Source organism: Balaenoptera borealis (genome assembly GCF_965194805.1).
Source record: "Balaenoptera borealis genome assembly, chromosome: 14".
Lineage (NCBI taxonomy): Eukaryota > Metazoa > Chordata > Mammalia > Artiodactyla > Balaenopteridae > Balaenoptera > Balaenoptera borealis.
This window is the reverse complement of record NC_138875.1, coordinates 71869241-71888107: the sequence shown is the minus strand read 5'-3', so window position 1 is coordinate 71888107 and position 18867 is coordinate 71869241. Positions and strand designations below refer to the sequence as shown.

The following is an 18867-nucleotide window of genomic DNA, read 5'->3' as shown; positions in this document are numbered from 1 at the left end:
GGTCACCTCCCAAGACACAGAAGCTCACGACCTCCAAGATGCTCTCTTGAAAATTTCTCATTTATACTGGGATAAAAATCTACCTCCTAGCAACTTTCATTCATTGGTCCTACTTTCCCTTTCAAAAAAATTAGTCTTCCTGGGAATAACTTTCCTTTGATTAATGTCTCCAGAAGGTTTCAAATGCTAACACATAACCTGGGAAAAATACAGTATTATTTTATAGTTTATTTGAGTATTTTGCTTTCCCATTTGAAGTCTTTAAACTCCTTAAGAGTATGTATGTATATGGATGTATTTTTATGTATATACATGTACACACTGTGTACATATTCTACATTTACTGTGGGTGTATATATAATATACTTTATATGTATTACTATATATATATGTGTGTGTATATGTTTATATATATAATGTATCTACCACCATTTAATTAATGTTTACCATACCAAGGACCATGCTCAGAGTTCATACTATCTTATTTCATCTCCACAGCACTATAGAGCACTATTATTCCTATCATATCAAAGAGAAAACTGAGATTACCTCAATACCTCAAGTGAGGTCTCCCAGCTATGAGTAGAATTCAAACCCAGGTCATTTTGATTTTAGGCATGTCCTATTAAGCACACTATAATCTTTCATATGCCTTGTATACAGTAAACCAAAATAAATGCTAAATAAGTGAATTATTCATTTAATTAATTAACTAACCCATCCATTCCCAGTAACACTTAGAATGGGTGAGTTTATCACATTAATTGGCTGCATCTGGAATGGGTGAGCTGTAGGACAAATGAAGAGGGAGAACAAGGAGACAGTCTGGGGTCTGGGCCACTTCACTGGAAGACAGGAACTCTTGACTTCAAGGTTTCCCCAGCATAGCTGGGGATGGAGAGACAAGAAAGGAAATGCGGTGAGCTTCTGACCTTTGCCCAATCCCTGAGTCATTTACCTAGAATGCCCTTCTCCCCCGTGTCAGCCTCTCCTCTTTCAAGATCCAGCTCGAACGTCACCTTTTCCCTGAAGTTCATCTACCCATTCTTTCTCTCGAGGCAGAATTATTCCTCCTTCAGCTGTGTTCCCACTGAACTTCACACACACCTCGATTATAACACACATCACATCATGTTGTATTTATTTGTCTGTCTCTCTAGACTGCAGTCCTCAAATGCTGGGCTTTATAGTCTCCGGGCCTAGCACGGCGCCTTGCAGAGATGGCACTCAATGAACATATTTTGGGAGTGAGTCAGTGAGTGAGAGATCAGAGAAAGTGAGGGCCATCTTGTGGAAATAAGGGAACCCCTGAGCCCAAACCGGACCAGGAGTTGGTACCCCACAAATGACGTTTAGGTTGTCATCACTGTCATGGGCTCCTACTATGAGGATTGGGATGGCAACCTCCTTATTCTCCACAGCCAGTATCCTCCAGAAACCTCCCCACCGTTTCTGGTGAAAGCTGAAGTATGAATCACCTGCCACTCCAACACCCTTCAAGTTGGGGAGATCGGCTAGCCAGTCTCCCACCCTTCCTCTAGCTGTGCAAACAGGAGGGGCCCCCCAGTTGGAAAGTTTACCAACCCAATATACCCAGGACTAAGAGGGAGAGTCTAGGAAACCTTGGAGGTCAAGAAATCTAGATAACTGGGAATGAGTAGACTGTGGACAGAAGAATTCAGAGAGGCCAAAATGGACAGAGGCTACAGAGGGTAAGCTCCAGATAAATAAACAATAAGGAACCTGTCAGGGCAGAGGATAAGAGCTCCCAGAGACACAATTGTTACCCCTTGGGAATGGCACAGCCAGCAGAAAAAGCCAAAAGCCTGAGGCAAGGACTGGGATGCGGCCAGGTGGAGAAGGGGTCACCAGGATGTGTGAAGCAAAAAAGGCTCTTAGACTGCATGTTTAACATCTAAGTCTAGCTGTTTCCCAGAGCCCTTTAGGGAACTCCCACAGGGCAAGGTTTTTCTTATGGAACCTGGGGGCGAATTCACCAGGCTTAGATAAAAAGAATCTCAGACTGTGCCACAGGCATGTCTAAGAAACTCCTCTGGATGATACAGTTCTATCCATCAGGGCTTGATTCTATCCAAACAGGGCTTGATTCAGCTCAAAAAAAGATGACAACAAGCACATGAAAAGAAGCTCAGCATGACTCGTCACCAGAGAAATGCAAATCAAAACCACAATGAGACACCACTGCACACCCACTAGGCTATAATCCAAATAAATAACAAAAGATAACAAGCGTTGGAGAGAATCAGAACCCACATACGTTGCTTGTGGGAATGTAAAGGTGCGGCTGGTGTGAAAACCAGGGTGGTGGTTCCTCAAAAAGTTAAATGTAGAGTTAGTATGTGATCCAGCAATTCCACTCCTAGGTATATACCCCAAAGAGTTGAAAACATATGTCCACACAAAAATTTGTACGTGAATGTGTATAGCAGCACTATTCATAATAGCCAAAATGTGAAAATAAGCCAAATGTCCATCAATTGATGAAAGGATAAACTAAATGTGGCATATGTTATTCAGCATATGAAGGAATATTGATGCATGCTACAACATGGATGTACCTTGGAAACATTATCTTGAATGAAAGAAGCCAGGCACAAAAGGTCACATATTTCCATGTATATGAAATATCCAAAATAGGTAAATCCATAGAGAAGAAAGTAGATTAATGGTTGCCAGGGACTGAGGGAAAGCAGAAATAGGATGTGACTGTATATGTTTCCCTTTGGGGTGATAAAAAATGCTTTGGAACTAGATAGAGGTGATAACTGCACAACATTGTAAATGTACTAAATGCCACTGAATTATACACCCTAAAATAGTTAATTTTATGTTGTGTGAATTTCACCTCAATTTAAAAAGAAAAGAAAAGACCTGGGCTACTAAGGCCATTTAAATCACTGCGTAGGCACTGCCTTCTCACCAAAGTGGACACCGTGTCTCTGCTTAACAAAGTCAGGGAGTCACAGCTAGGAACCTTCTCTACCTAGCCAGCCAGTGAGGCAGGGCTCCCCTTCCTCACTCTGTCTCCACCTCAGCAATTCTCTCTCTCTGCCTAGTGAGGCCACGGGTGCCCCCAGAGCCCTCAGAGGTGTCAAAGCAGAAAATCAGGGCAGAGGGGAGCTCCTGAGCACTGACCTTCCTCTGAGCTCACTGTGTGGCTCCTTCACAGTTCCCACAGCCAATAATTCACCAGCTGCCCAAAGCACTGGTCCTGTTAAAGGGGCCCAGGCTGGTGAGGGAGACTTTCTCTGCTTCCCAACAGATAATGACCATTTACTGATGGCCTACTATGGGCCAGCACAGCACATGTCATTTGACTTGATTATCATATTAAACCTCACAATAAGCCTATAAGGTAGATATTATCAGGGCCACAGTAGGACTTTCATGGATCCTAGGCACTGTTGCCTTCAGGGATCCCTTCCTGAACAAAAAAATGCTAAAAATTGTATTTAATGACTGCATTGGTATAAATATATTAACATTGTCTTAATATTGTATATTAAGACATTTTCTTTTACCTAAAAGTTTATCTTTTTCTAATTTGAAAAGAAACTAAAACATTTCCATGAGCCCCTAAAAATATCATGGGTCCTAGATGTTGTACTTTCTGTGCCTGATGGATAAATTCAGTCCTGGATATTACTGCCACCATTTCACAGATGAGAAAACTGAGGCTTAAATTACAGAGCTAAAAAGTGGTAGGAATAGGTGTATGGTCGGTTAATTTTTGACAAAGGTGTCAAAACAGTTCAATGGGGAAAGAATAGCATCTTTGACAAATGGTGCTGGGACAACTGGATATCCACATACGAAAGAATGAAGTCAGACCTCCACCTCACACAATATACAAACATTAGCTCAAAATGGATCAAAAACCTAACTGTAAAAGCTAAAACTTAAAACTCTTAGAAGAAAACATAGATATAAATCTTCATAATATTATGGTTTCTTAGATATGACACCTAAAACACAAGCAACCAAAGAAAAAATAGACAAATTGGACTTCATCAAAAATTTTTAAAACATTTATGCTTCAAAGGACACTATCAAGAAAGTAAAAAGATAATCCACAGAATGGGAGAAAATATTTGCAAATCACTTATCTATTAAGAACTTTTCTTTTTTTTTTTTTTTTTTTTTGGCTGCTTCGGGTCTTAGTTGCAGTGCGCGGGCTCTTCATTGTGGCACACGGGCTTCTCTCTAGTTGTGGTGCGCGGGCTCCAGAGTGCACAGGCTCTGTAGTTGCCTCACGTGGGCTTAGTTGCCCCACAGCATGTGGGATCCTAGTTCCCCGAACAGGGATCGAACCTGTGTCCCCTACATTGGAAGGCAATTCTTAACCACTGGACCACCAGGGAAGTCCCTGATAAGAACATTTGTAAAGCTTTCACAACAATTAAAAAACCCAATTTAAAAATGGACAAAGGAAATAGAAATTTCTCCAGAGATATGGGAATGGCCAACAAACATATGAAGTGATGTTCAGTGTCATTAGTCACTAGGGAAATGCAGATTAAAACCATGAGATACCATTTCACACTCACTAGGATGGCTTTTTTTTTAAAGGAAGTAACAAGTGTTGGTGAGGATATAGAGAAGTCAGAGCCCTCATACGTTACTGGTGGGAATGTAAAATGGTGCAACCTCTTTGGAAAAATAGTTTGGCAGTTCCTCAAAAAGTTAAACATAGATTATGATCCAGAAATTCTACTCTTAAATATATCCCAAAAGCAATTAAAATATATATTCACACAAACACTTGAACACAAATGTTCAGAGCAGCATTATTCATAATAGCCAAAGAGTGGTAACAACCCAAATGTCCATCAAGTGATGAATGGATAAACAAAATATATTCTATCTACTCAATGGAATATTATTCAACCATAAAAAGGAAAGAATTATTGATACATACTACAACATGGATGTAACCTGGCAACATTATGCAGAATGAGAGAAGCCAGATACAAAAGGCCACATATTGTATGATTCCATGTTATATGAGATGTCCAGAATAGGCAAATCCATAGAGACAGAAAGCAGATTTGTGGTTGTCTGGGACTGGGGGGAGAGGAGAATGGGGAGTGACTGCTAACAGTTTCTTTTTGGAGTGATGGAAGTGTTCTGGAATTAGATAGTGGTTATGTTTGCCCAACTTTGTGAATATACTAAAAAACAATGAAATGTGTATTTCAAAATGGCCAAATTTATGGCAGGTATATGAATTAATCTCAATTTTTTTAAAAGAAAAAAGTGATTGTGGTTATGGTTGTATAACTGTGAATATGCTAAACACTATCAAAATGTACACTTTAAATGAGTGAATTGTGTGGTATGTGAATTATATCTCAATAAAGCTATTACCAAAAAAATTACTGTCCCTGGCAGTCCAGTGGTTAGGACTCCATGCTTCCACTACCAGGGGCCCGGGTTCAATCCCTGGTCAGGGAACTAAGATCCCCTCAAGCCATGCGACACAGCCAAAAAAAAAAAAATTACAAGACTACAGTTCAAGTACAGGTCTTTCCATTCCCAAATAAATGCTTTTAACCACGACATGACCCAGCTTTATTTGCAAGCTGACTAGTCCCAGAAGAGCTCTTCATCTTCCTCCTTTCCCCATACAAGCTCCTTTTTCACTCCCTACCTTGTCCTGCCCTCTGAACACCAAAAGCTCCAGGCAAGTGGTTTCTTCTTTCTAAGTGGTTTCTTCTTTCTAAGCAGTCCCTCTTCAATTGTTCCCAATTGCCTACAATCTAAAGCCAAATCTCCTTAACCTGGAAATCAAGGTCTCTCAAGATCTAGCACCAGCTTTCTTTTTCTAGTACTCTGCTCCACACCCCCAACATTCTAGCCAAACAATTCTTTCTGCCTTTCCCTGAATCGTGTCCTTTCCTGATGTCCCATGTGCCTAGAAAACCCTCTCTCCACCCCTCCACGGTACAGCCAAATCCTGTCCCTCTGCTCTGATGCCACCTGGTAACTTCTTTGAGTTCAAAATTGTACACACACACACACACACACACACACACACACACACACACACACATACTGGCATTAATTCTTCCTCTAGTTCTCACAGGTCTCTATTTACACCTCTATGCATTTGTCCCTGTGTTAAGGTATTTGGACATATGTTCCTTGAAAACAGCACAATAAACAACCCAGAGCACCCAGCCCCGTGTCTGGCACACAGTGGTACTCACAAAAGTCATGCCCAACTAACTGAAGTGAATTCAGTCTCACTCCCAATCACCTCACTTCCCTTTTTCCCCTAATGGCAGTTTTCCTGCCAATTAGAAATGCTACAGGCAATTTGAAGAAGGTATTTAGAATACTAATGGATGAAAATGGCTTTCAGCCACATCTATTTCATATAAATTAATCGCTGTGAGTTTTATGGCCTTGGTTGCCTTGACTACACAACTATTGGTGGCATACCCTGCTCAACTCAAGGAGTGGAAGTGTTCCCCTGCCAGGTGATGTCAGCCAGGGGTGATACAAAGGGGATGAGAAATCAACATCTGAGGTATCAGTATCTTCCTGAGCTCGCTGGGATCCCTCCTGCCTCTTCCTCAGCTCCAACTGAGACAGCCAAGGAGTTGGGAAACCCAAAGGGTGTGCTGCAATTCTGCTCTGACAAGGTCCCAGGAAGGGAGAGCCAAGCCAACAACCCCCACTTTGGGTGTAATGTAGGGCTGCCCTCAGAGGAGGTGCCCTGCAATTTCCTAACCACCACTGCCCCCTTGTGCCCTGACTGGCCACATCCAAAAAGGTCCAACCTGCCCAAACCTCTAATGCAGCACTGCCCAACAGAAATACAATGCAAGCCACAATGTAATGTTTAATTTTCTAATAGCCACATTTTAAAAGGTAAGAAGAAACAGGTGAAATTAAGTTTAATAATATATTTTATATAACCCAATATATCGAGAATATTAGCACTTCAACATGTAATCAATATAAAAAATTATTACTGAGATAGTCTACTTTCTTTTTTCCATTTTAAATCTTCAGAATCTGATGTGGGCTACCCTGGTGGCACAGTGGTTGGGAATCCGCCTGCCAATGCAGAGGACAGGGGTTCGAGCCCTGGTCCGGGAAGATCCCACATGCCACGGAGCAACTAAGCCCGTGAGCCACAACTACTGAGCCTGCGCTCTAGAGCCCACGAGCCACAACTACTGAAGCCCGTGCACCTAGAGCCTGTGCTCTGCAACAAGAGAAGCCACCGCAATGAGAAGCCCGCGCAACACAACAAAGAGTAGCCCTTGCTCACTGCACCTAGAGAAAGCCTGCGCGCAGCAATGAAGACCCAAAGCAGCCAAAAATAAATAAATAAAATAAATAAATTTATTAAAAAAAATAATCTGATGTGTATTTTACACTTGCAGGACACCTCAATTCAGACAAGCCTTTTTCTTTTCCTTTTCTTTTTTTGATGTGGACCATTTTAAAGTCTTTATTGAATTTGTTACAATATTGCTTCTGTTTTATGTTTTTTGGTTTTTGGCCCCGAGGCATGTGGGATCTTAGCTCCCCGACCAGGGATTGAACCCTCACCCCCTGCGTTGGAAGGCGAAGTCTTAACCACTGTACTGCCAGGGAAGTCCCCAGACAAGCCATTTATGTTAAGTGCCCAACAGCCACACATAGCTAGGGCTACTGTGCTGGACAGTTCAGCTCTAGTGCCTTGACCAGCACTGTCCCTTCTGGCCTAACCAGCACTGTCTCGTGTCCCAAGCCACTGGTAACTCTAGACCAATCCACTCCTCTAAGCTCCAGGTTCAGAGAGCTAGCTGCTCTCTCAGCCCCTCCACTTGCCTAACAGAAATCTCTGTAAGTTCTCCAAAACTGCATTCTCATTTTCCACCCCCAAACCTATCTCCACAGCCCACTCAACTCAATGACATCACCATCCATTTGTTGCTGGAATTAAAATCCAAAGAGTTATCCTTTTTCTTCACCCCCACCCCACATCCAAGCAGTCATCAAGTCTTATCGGTTCAGCCCATAAATACATCTGATTACTTGCCTCCATCTCCACTACGACCACCCTCGTCCAGGCCAACATCATCTTGCCTGGACTATTGCACTCACCTCTAAACTGTATCCATTCCTACCCTTCCACCCGATCACTCCACACCCACAAGGAGCACAAAGGGATCAGACCTCTCACATCCCTCAGACTGCTCACATCTCTCCATCAGCTTCCCAGTGCCTTCTAATAAAATCTAAACTCCTCTCCTTGATTTGCCACACCCTTCATTAACTGCTCCCTGCACCTCACTACCCGTCACTCTCCCACCAGACTTACACTGCAAACATGCCAAACTCATTCCCACTTCCCTCTGTCTGGAATGTTCTTCCTCCAGACCTTTGCATGGCTGGCTCCTGCTCATCATTCGGGTCTCTGAGCGGCCTTCCCTCACCACCCTATCTGCCATAGTGCCCTCATCCTTAGTCATTTTCTATCCCATAACCTTGTTTTTATTTTCTTTATAGCATCCATCACTCCCTGAAGTTGCCTTCTGTCTCCTTCCACTAGAACATAAGCTCCACGAGAGAAAGAATTTCCCTTCTATTGTCCACCTCTGTTCTAGCAACTAGAACAGCAGCTGGCACATAATAACCTAGGAATGAGAGTGTGAGTGAGTGAATGTTATTCCCTCCATCTGGAACGCTCTCTCCACTCCATGGTTGGTTCCTTCTCCTTCAGGTCTTAGGTTAAGTGTCACCTGCCCAGGGAGCCTTCCCAAACTGCCCTGCTTTATTTTCTATCTCAGCATCCCCTTTGCTACTCTCATAGCACGATTTTGACCACAGTCAACTTGTTTACTTCCTTTTTTGTCTTCTCTGACCGCTCTTACGACCACTCGATACTCTGCACCCCAGAAACAGGGCAGCATCTGTACCGTTCGCTCCCGTCTCTCACCGCCTAGCTCAAAGCTGCACCTGTGGACGGCCCACAAATGCTTGTTGGACAGACAGCCTCCTGGCACCTCCCAGCCCCCACCCGGGGGTGTCCTGCCGGCCCCGCCCTCCTCCAGCTCCAGGAGCTGTGGCTCCCACCTCGTGGACCACGGGCCCCGCGCCTGCCGGGAGCAGGGTCCCCAGCTTGGAAGAAAGGGGACGGACCGGGGCAGAAGGAGCGGACAGCCGTCTCCGGAGCGGGGCCGAGGCTGAGCCCCCCTCGCCCCCCTCCCTCCCCGCGCCGGCAGAGCCTCCTCCCCGCGAAGGTCTCGGAAGCCCCGCGGGCCGCGCTGCGGGCGCCTTCCGCCCCGGAGTCCCCGCCCGGCCAGGCCGAACCTCAGCCACCGCGTCAAAGCTGCAGTCCCGTCCCCGGTCCCCCGCCGTGGCTGCTCGGAGCGCCCCCGCGTCCCGGGGCGATTCTCCTTCCCCTCAGTCTCGGGCCGCGGGGGTCGCGGTCCGGCTGCCCCGTCACCGAAGCCCGGGCAGGGGCAGGGACGCGGCCCCGGTCACGCCGCCGGCCCCGGGCGACCTTCACAGGCCACGGTATCCCCTGCGGCCCAGGTCAGGCTGCCTCCGCCCCCTCCTCCTCCTCCGCGTCCCTCCGTCGCTCCAGGGAGCGACGAGCCAGGTGGTGACCCGCTCGCCCCCGGGCCTCCGCGCCCGCTCCCACCCACGGCGCGGAGCTCCCGCCACCGGCCCCCAGAGGCCCCGCCGCCCCGTCAGGGTCCCGCCGCCCGGCTCCTCCCGCCCCCCCGGCCTCGACACGGCGACCAGAGCCCCGAGGTGGCCCGAGAGGCCCAGTGGCTGACGAGAAACTTCGGGGCCCACTAGCCGTGTGACTTGACCAACTGACCTACTGACGGGCTGACTGACTAGCTGACTGGACCGACAGATTGACAAACTGACAGGATTACTGATGGGATTGACAGGCTGACTGGATTGACTGACAGGCTGACTGACAGGTCAGCTGACAGGCTGACTGACAGGCTGATTGACGGGACTTACAGGTTGACTGACAGGCTGGCCGACAGGATTGACAGGCCGAGTGACTGGACGGCTGACTAGATTGACTGGCAGGTTGGCGGCTGCGGGTGTTGCCGTGGCCTCTCAGCCTCGGGCTCCGCCTCCCGCTCACTTCACGCCAACTCATCCACCACCAGCGGGTTCCTGAACCAAAAGGCGCCGAGGTGGGCGGCCCCGACGTCTTTCATAGGCCGAGCCGGAGCCCTTACGCAGCCCCCGGCATCACCTGGTGGCCGCGCCCGGAACGGAAGGGAGGGGTCGTGGGGGGAGGGGGGCGGTAAGGGGTTGTGGTGGGCGGGGAGATGGGGGCGGGGTAAGGGCTGTGGTGGGCGGGGATAACGGCAGGGCGGGATTGTGGTGAGCGGTGTGGGTGGGCGCGGATAGAGGCGGGGCTACGGCTGGAGAGTGGAGGGGCGGGACCTTTGCTCTGCCCCTGGGTCTCCTTGTCCTCCCCGGCAGAGCGCGCGGGTCCCCTGTGGAGCCTGAGCCGCGCGGCAGGTCTGTCAGGCGACCTGATGGGGAGAGAAGTTCCCGGCTTCCTTAGACCCGTTCCCCCCAGCAGCCTGGGCCTCCCGGCTGCAACAGGGAACGGCGGGACCTTTCGGGGGCCGGGCCGACGCAGAGCTCCGCAGGGGTGAAACCTCTACACATGCGGGGCCCCAGAAGACTCTTGAGGGGCCTGAGTGAGCAGGTGGGGACAAGAACCGGTTGAATTTGCCTTGTTTCTGTTACTGGGCCCAGTCCTCACCCCCAGTTGCTCCCTACCACCATCCCGCTGGCTCTCAGCAGCTCACCTGCCCCCTCACCTGCCTTTCAAGGGCCTGTCTGGAGCGTGGCGAACACCGGCAAGCCCCCTAGGTGGCAGCAAAGGCCCGAGAAAGTGCTCCCAGAACGGACCCTCCTTTCCGCCCTAAACCCAGAAAGGCAGGGTAGAATGGAGCCACCTCGCAGAGGAGAACTGAAGTCCAGAGCGGCAGGATCGTGCTCACAGCACGCAGCGATTTGAACTGTGATTTCTGTCCCAGGAGAAGAGGCACAGGAGAAGAGGACAACAAGGAGGCGCCAGAGACTTGCCATCCCAACCGTGTGACCCAAGGGGCGTCCTCACCTGTCTGAGGCTCAGTTTCCTTACCTGTAGAATTAGGGACAAGAAGGGCACCTGCTTCACAGGATGCTTTGAAGACTAACTGATATGCTGCAGGGAAATCACTTGGCACAGTGCCTGACACATGGTAAGTGCTCAGCGAATAGTCACATTAATAAACGTAAAGCAGCTTCCCATAGGCCTCCAAGACCATACCTATCTGCTACCTGAGTGTGATGGTTTTGTTTAATGTGTCAGCTTGGCTAGGTTACAGTCCCCAATTATGCAATCAAACACTAATCTTGCTATTGTGATGAAGGTAGATGCAATTTAATCAATTGACTTTAAGGGAGATTATCCTGGATAATCTGGATGGGCCTGATACAGTCCCATCTGGAAGGCCTTAAGAACAGAGCTGACTATAATAAAATGTTTTTAAAAATTAAAAAAAAAAAAGTACAGAGCTGAGGGGACTTCCCTGGTGGTCCAGCGGTTAAGACTCCGCGCTCCCAGTGCAGGGGATGCGGGTTCGATCCCTGGTCAAGGAACTAGATCCCACGTGCTGCAACAAAGATCCGGTGCAGCCAAATAAATAAATAAATAAATATTTAGAGCTGAGGCTTCCCTGAGGAAGAAGAAATTCTGCCTGTGGACGGCAGCTTCTGCCCTTGGCAAGAGTTCCAGCCTGGCGTTATGACTACCTAGATGGGTGGGATAGGGAGGGTGGGAGGGAGACGCAAGACGGAGGAGGTATGGGGATATATGTATATGTATAGCTGATTCACTTTGTTATAAAGCAGAACCTAACACACCATTGTAAAGCAATTATATTCCAATAAAGATGTTTAAATAAATAAATAAATAATGGCTTGTGGGATTGCAAAAAAAAGAAAGAGTTCCAGCCTGAGCCTCACAATTTCAAACTTACCTCACCAGCCCCATACGCACATAAGTCAACTCTTTGCAATAAATATCTTAATTTGCATCTCCTATTGGTACCATTTCTCTGGTTGAACCCTGACTAATACACAGAGGAAGCAAGGGTGGGTGGGTGGGTGGGTGTGTGTGTGGGTGTGTGTGTATGTGTGTGCTGGAATCACAGGGCCCAATCCTCATGTTTATTCACTCCTTTTTAAGGTCAAGGTGGCCTGTGCCTTTAGGGGTCTGTAGTTGGAGGCTAAAGCAAAACCATGGCTGTTTAATGGCAGGGCTGGGGGGCGGGCCAGGAGGTGGATGGAGCGCAGGGCCCAGGTGCAGGCCTCTTACTCCCTTGCACCACCCCTGCCCCCAGGCTTTGGCCTCAAGTGTGCGACCTGCTTGTTTCCAGGCTTTTTCTAAGATCCTCTTTTCCCAAGGGAGGCCAGGCTCATCCTCCTCCCCCTGCAGCCGGCTTAGGATTGGAAGGAAAGGTATAAACCATGCTGTCTCCCAGGGAGCCAGCTGGTGAGGAGGCTTCTCCCTCAGTCACCAGCCGGTCCTCGTGTCCCCTGTCTCTCCCACCTCCGTACCACGGGCCGTGTGTCACACGCACACCCACACTCCCACCCTCCTGCCCTAATCGCAACAGCTGCTGACGTCCATCCATCCAGTCTACACTGGAGCACCATGCTGAGTGCTTTGCTCACCTCATTCAGCCTCAGCACAAACCGATGGGGTGGGAACTCCTACTGTTATTATCCCCATTTTACAGAGGGGGAAGCTGAGGCACAGAGGTGGCTCCTCCTGGGGAGACCAGCCCCCAGGAAGCGCCCTGAAGATCCACTGAGAACACCTGTGGTAGAAAGGGGCTCTGATCATGAAGCTCTGCAGAGCTGAGGGGTCTTGTCCCTTCTCAGACCCTCTGTTTGCGCCTCAACACAGATGGTAGCAGCAAAGATGAAGAAGGTGGCAGGCCTGAAGGTGCTTGGCTTCCCTTCCTTCCTTCTTCCACCAGGAAACTGGGGAGGCTGTGGAACATGGTCTGGGGGCCAGGGGGTGGACTCCGGGGTCAGCAGGCCTGAGTCTGAGGCCTGGTGCAGCCACCTGCGAACGGTGAGGCCTTCAGCAAGTTCTGGAACCTGTCTGAGCCTCGGTTTCCCCATCTGTGAGATGGGCCAGTGAGGAGCTCCCGCCCTGGGCTCCTGTGGGGACAGTGAAGCAGCTGGCACTCGTCGGCACTCAGGCCTCAGGCCTCCAGGCTGTTCTCCCCGCTTTTATTAGGGGGCTGGTGGAAGTGAAAGCCCTTGTCATAAACACAAGAGGTGGTCATTATTACTGCTCCAGAGACTTGGTCCCGCACCCCCTAAAACCAAACCAAAGCCTGCTCCTCTGAGGTCGCGGCATTAAGGAGGCACTCCTTTTAGAGGCCGCCCCTACCCCTGCCCCTCATGCCTCCTTAAATGTCACACCCTGGACTCTTCTCTTGCCCACCTTAGCAGAGTCACTCTCCACCCCAAGGCCCTCATGCCATCCAGGTGTCACCCCTACCTGACCCTCACTCCCTATCCAGTCCCCCAGCAAATCCTGTCAGCTCAACCTCCCAAATATATGCACCTCATCCCTCCATCTCACTGTCGCCACTCAGCTCCCCACCCCCCAATTTCCCTCCTGGGCAAACTGCTCCCCACTCTGCCCCACACAGATTTTGAAGATGCAAACAGGATTGTGTCTCCTCCTGCTCAAAACACGTCCACGGGGCTGCCCAGGGCTCTGGCCTCCGACGCCCTGTGAGGCCTGGTCCCTACCACCTCTCCACCCTCGTTTTACACCTGCCTGCTCCCTCCTGCCCTGCAATCAGCCACCAGCCTCCTTTCGGTTCCTGCTGCTCTGCACGCTCCCTCTGCAGATGCTGTTCCCTCTGCCAAACAGACTTCTCCCCACGCCATTCCAACCCCCTTACTAACTCCCCTCCCGCCCTGGCTGCTTTGGGCACTTGTGTTGAACACGCCCCTGGCGCTCTCTGCCTTCCCTTCTGAGCACTGCTCTCAGGCTGCACAGCAACACTCACCAGGTGACTGCCCGGTTACCTCGGCCCCACCACACACACACACACACAAGACTGTGAGCTCCCTTAGGCCGGTTTGCTCACTGTGGTATCCCCGGTGCCCGCACACAGAAGAGCAGAATCCACGCTGATAGGATGAGCCATAGGTGAGGGAGTGAGGCCAGGCACCTGCCTGACCTGGGCAGGGGACACATGCCCTGGTTTGCTGGGGGAGGCCCAGTTTTCATCTGTCATCCGGTATAATAATAATGGTGCCCTTATTCACTCTCAAGTGTCCCAATCTGGTGACATATTAAATGGTCAGCCTAGTTATTAGAAAGGAGAAGGGCTTCACCCCAGAACTTCTGCTCCTTCCCAGCCCCCACCCTGGCTTCCCATTTTTTCCCTACAAGCCCAAAGCTTTTACTTCTTGTTCTTGAGATCTTTTTCCTCTGTTAATAATCTCCCTACATTGTCCCCAAGCCCCCAGAAATACATAAGAATTCTATTTGCCCATTTTACTGCAGAACTGTCCTCCTGGAGGGTTGCCATGGTGACCGAATGATGTCACTGCCCTGGAAACAGTTGCCTAGGAGATGAGTGATGTCACTTCCAGGAGATGATTGCCATGGAAACCCTCTTGGAACTAGGGGGTGGCCAGGAAAGTGAAGGGGGGGTGGAGGGCGGATGCAAAAGGGACAGATGTGAAAGGAGGAAGGAAAAGGGAGGGGGGAGAGCAGGAAAAAGTCCAGGAAGAGGATGGGGACCATCCCAGAGCAGTTGAAAATAACAGAGAATCACAGAATCTCCAAAATGCAAAAGCACCCAGATACCACCCCAAGCACCTGCTTCGTTTTTAGAGGCCACTGAGAGGTGAGGACATGCTCAAGGTCACACCGCCAGTTTATAGGTGATGTTAGAACCAAGCTCAAGGGCTCATGGCCCTCGGTTTCTTACATGGTTCATTGGTAGATTTGGGCGCAGAACTGAAGGATTCCTTTTGGTCATTTCTTTTGTCAAAATTCTGGCCTCAGATCAGTCATTTACTCATGAAGTCAACAAATTCTTACTGTGAGCTGTGTGCTAGATGCTGAGAAGAACCTGAATGGCATTTTCATAGTTACTGTATTATTTTATATTTTTATTGTATCCCCCACTAGTGTTAGCCCCATGAGGACAGGTAATTCACCAAGGTATTCACCCCCAGCACCCTGCCCAATACCTACCACATAGTAGGAGCTCAGCATGTTTGTTAACAAGACAGGTGATAAATGCCATCATGTGGTGCAGACCCATAGTATAGGAGCCCAGAGAGGGGTTCACAGTAGCTGGCAGGCAGGTGGGATTTCCTAGGTAGGGTTTGAAGAGGCCAAGATCAGAAAGCCATTCCGGAAGGCAGAGTAAAGACCTGAGCCACAGTGAGAGCAGGCTGAACAGGTGGGTCCAGCTGGGCATGCTGTGGTCCACCTCTTCAGTCATCCTGTAGCTGTAGCCCCTACAGGTACCTCCCTTCTGATAGAAGGAGCCCCAAGGATCGAGGATCAGAGGAAGACAAGCATCAAGGTCCATGTCCCTGGATATGCCTGGGGGTGGGGGTGGGGCAGCAAAAAAAAAAAAAAAAAAAAAGGCTGATCCAGCTGAAGAGGCAAATGTAAAGGAGAAGGTAACAGAGAAGTGGGCTGGAGGGAGGAAGAGGTCCCATCAGTGGAGACCTGGACTGTCAGGCTTCCAGCCTCTGCCTGAAGGTGACACATTCATGACAAGAGCAAGGGCCTTGGAGCCCCACACAGATGCTCTGCCCCTTCCCAGCTGTGTGACCACATGAAAGTCACTTTTCCTCTCGGAGCCTCCTGATTGGAGCTACAGCCCAGTTCACAAGAATGTTAGCTCTGAATTGAAATGCATGTAAAGCCCCACTTTGCAGGTGACCGCTGAGTCACCCGCAGAAGGCAGTCGGCAAACGTCCTTTCCCTCTCCCTCCTGGTACAGCCTCTGCCCTTCAGACCAACATGGGAGCTGTACTTTGGGAAAATGAACTTGACAGTGGATTCTTTCGTCTTTAGCTCCCCAGCCTTTTGGAGCCCTTGCTTTGCTTGGCAACACAGGGACCCATGGTCCAGGGGAGGTGGAGGGGAGAGGTGCCCGGTGACTAGGAATAATCAGTCAAGTCTGACCCACAACCGCCCGGCATGGGGGCCTCAACCAGATCAGAAGTTTCATAAGAGACGCCATTTCATTAGGCCCTGAAGGAAGGATTTGATTTGGGTAGGATGTCACAGAGGCTGGAGAAGAAAAGACAGAGAACAGAGAGGCAGAGGGGTTAGCTATTGTTATGACTTTTCTAGAACTCCTTTTCTCCAGGTGGGGATCAAAAAACCCATGGTGTGGTGGGAAAAGCCTTGAGGTAGGACTGACCCGGTTTTATCTCAGTGTTACCTCTTACCAGCTACGTATACCACCTGATACCTCATCTCCTCATCTGTTAAAAATAGTAACGTTCTGGGACTTCCCTGGTGGTCCAGTAGTTAAGACTCTTGCTTCCATTGCAGGGTGCATGGGTTTGATCCCTGATCGGGGAACTAAGATCCTGAAAGCCGCGAGGCCCTTGTATCATTCCTACCGTCCAGGGTTGCTGTAAAGACTCAGAGACCATGCACTTAAGGTGCCCAGAACACACAAGGTGTTTGAAATGGTTGTTTCCATCAGGCCAACGGCTGTTCTTTGTAACAGAAGATGATCTGTTCAGTCCCACTCAGCCGTGACTCAGTGCCTGTGCCTGCCCCATAGTTTGGAGGTCTCCTGAGAACTGAGGACCCCCTTGGCCTCTGAATGGCAGGTCCTGACAGCTGAACGTAGCCTATTTTACAGAACCAAGAGGCATCCTGAGCTTCCCAATCCCAAGTGACTTAAGATGGCCAAGTATTTACCCGACAATAGCTCCATTATCAAGAATCCTACCCTTTCCTCCAACTCAAACAAATGGACCTTTGAGCAGCGTTTGAGGAGTAATTGAAAATCTGAGCATTAGTTAGCATCAATACATTTAAACGTTCCTTTCCAAGTATAATTCATTCAACTCTAAGTGAAAATATTAAAAGCACTGAAAGTGTCCCCAGAATAGGATGTGTGTCACATCCAATTTTTCTTCTCAACCCCAAGACTGTGGCCCGGTGAAAAGAACCATAAACAAGGATTTAGGGGATCTGAGTGCTAGTCTAGGTTCTGTCACTAACTTTGCAGTGAGACTCTGGGAAAGCCATTCGTTTCTCTGGTCTTGTTTCCCTTGCAGTAACACTGAGATGACCCCATCTCATTTCATAAATTTATCTTGACAAGCTTTGTCTTTTTCCTTTGATCTTGACAAGTTTTAAAACATCAGAGTGTGCAGAACGGGAATGAAGCCTTTGAGATCACACAATAGGGAAGGCTTCAGCTTTACGCCACATGTAATTTCAAGTCCTCTCAAAGAACCCCATTTACCACTTGTAGGGCTGATTGGAATTATGTGCCCATACTTCCCCACACCCCATTCCCAGACCCAAGGGGATGCCTTGCACATGGTACTTTGGGTTGAATTAAATCTTATATTCCAAATCCTACTCTTAAAAAACGAGGGGCCTGAGCCTCAAAGGTTGTCAGCTGCCTGGACCCTACCAGAGGGCAGTTAGGACTCTGAATTAGAGGTCGTGGGCAGAGGCCATCCTGTGGCACCAGCTGATTCCAGAGGTCCACCACCTCTGCACCTCAGTTTCCTCCCCTGTAAGGTGGGGACAAAACTTTTCACAAGATGGTTGTGAAATGAAAATGTTAAGTGCTTTTTCTAAAGCCCTTTCTGTGAAGTGCACTCCAAATGTACAAAGTTTCAACGTCTACGAAATTTTATCAAAGCCAAGTGCCTTAGGCACATAAAGCTCATGGCTTTAAAATACCTGACCTGCTAATTGAAGCAAAACCCGATAACGATTTTTGTTGGCAATTAGGTCAACTTGAAATAGGCTTCCTAAGGACTACTTATTAGCATGTGGGTCATCCCTCTACTTCAGGATGAGAAAATAGGTTAAATGTCCATGGTTAAATGTTCATGCTCCACCACAGTGTAGGTTCAAGGACAGAGACTGGGCGTGGCCACCTCCACCAGCCTAGTGTCAAGCTTCGGTCAAGAATAAGGTGTTTAGGGCCTTTGTGTACCTGAACCAATCCACTCGACAAGCATGTCCGGTCCCGAGCACCACGCTGGAGGTGACAGAAATCGTGAGTGGCTGGAGTCCACATCACCCGGGGAAGGAAGAGTCCATTTGGTGACGCAGGGCCTCAGGAGCAGCCTGGGGTGCAGGCAGATGGGGAAAGTGCACTAGAGGCCAGGCCATTCTCTTTCTTAAACTCAGAGGGAGGTCTGCTGTCTTATTTTTTAAAGAATACTCAAAGCTTTCTTAATAATGATCACTAAAGTTTATTTCAGGGATCCAAGTTGTGTCCCTAATTAACATTTTATTCCATCTAGTGCAAAAGAATATTAAGAAAAACTGAGAACATGTACCTACTTTGAGTGATACATAGCAACCAATGTTCCAGTAGGCTGAGTGGAGCTACACCCTCCAAGTCAGACACACACCCACCTTCCAGAGGGGCTGTGCCATGGAACACGGCACTGGGGTCTGCTCAGCTCCTCCCGTACAGGCACCAGCAACAGAAAGAGGGGATCAGAGAGGCTGTTAGCTGGGTTCACACAAAACTATTTAAAATTCATGAGTCTTTTGTATACACTGCAAAACGTGTGATGGAATCAGGGGGCACCAAGACT

The 18867-nt window shown here is 48.8% G+C and overlaps 1 protein-coding gene across 2 annotated transcripts in view; it reads right to left on the bottom strand.

Annotated features, from left to right (window-relative positions):
* Positions 1-10173, bottom strand: part of LOC309610676 (sodium/glucose cotransporter 1) — a 140932-nt gene extending 130759 nt beyond the window's left edge. The window contains exon 1 of one of the 2 annotated variants that reach the window (XM_082353817.1): positions 10003-10173. The gene's annotated coding sequence lies outside the window, so the exon portion shown is untranslated. Of the gene's footprint in view, positions 1-9333; positions 9967-10002 lie in introns of those variants that run through there. The other variant, XM_082353818.1, reaches the window with a different exon arrangement.
* Positions 10174-18867: the final 8694 nt, after the last annotated feature.